At 55.6% G+C, this 597-nt stretch overlaps 1 protein-coding gene across 2 annotated transcripts in view; it reads right to left on the bottom strand.

Annotated features, from left to right (window-relative positions):
* The window catches only part of LOC133541765 (microtubule-associated serine/threonine-protein kinase 1-like), a 142,673-nt gene extending 142,318 nt beyond the window's left edge, over positions 1-355 (bottom strand). For both annotated transcript variants that reach the window (XM_061885337.1, XM_061885338.1), the window contains exon 1: positions 1-355. This exon is cut by the window's left edge and continues 398 nt beyond it. The gene's annotated coding sequence lies outside the window, so the exon portion shown is untranslated.
* Positions 356-597: the final 242 nt, after the last annotated feature.

Below are 597 nucleotides of genomic sequence, written 5' to 3'. Positions count from 1 at the left end.
CGTGCGTGCGTGCGTGCGTGCGTGCGTGCGTGCGTGCGTGCGTGCGTGCGTGCGCACCGACTTGTCACAACAAGCACCAGAAGAAGAAAGGCGAGAACAATTCCTCTCAAAGCCGAGCTCGGCCTATGTGACGCCGGGTAAGGAAGCCGCTGAGAGCCGCTCGTCACCGCGGAGGTCCTCGGTGGAGATAAACAACTCTTGCCGGTAAAATAAACAAAACCACACAAAAAAAAAAGACACGAAGTTGTAAGTCAGTCGTCAGTCATCTTCACGTCCAACCACACAGGAGCCGCGACGCGATGTTAGCGTGACTACTTCCGCCCTGTCTTCCTCCCTTACTTCCGTCCTGGGATTCCCTCTGGCTCCTCCTCTTCCTCCTCCTCTTCCTTTTCCTCCTCATCTTCGTCCTCCTCATCAGGTCGACGCGTCACTGCACATGTCACGTGCCCGGTACGGGGCTCTGTTGTTCGTGGAAAGTGGAGCAGACACGTTCAGCACCACAGACAGTGACACGGGACGGGCTGTCCACGCGTGGACTTCCTCGCTACATCTGGTTTGAATGCATCGGAACTAAGTACATTCGAAAATAAGTGGAGA

This window comes from Nerophis ophidion, linkage group LG23, assembly GCF_033978795.1.
Source record: "Nerophis ophidion isolate RoL-2023_Sa linkage group LG23, RoL_Noph_v1.0, whole genome shotgun sequence".
NCBI classification, from domain to species: Eukaryota; Metazoa; Chordata; class Actinopteri; order Syngnathiformes; family Syngnathidae; genus Nerophis; species Nerophis ophidion.
Note: the sequence above shows the minus strand (reverse complement) of the source record. Positions and strands in the feature narration are given on the sequence as shown.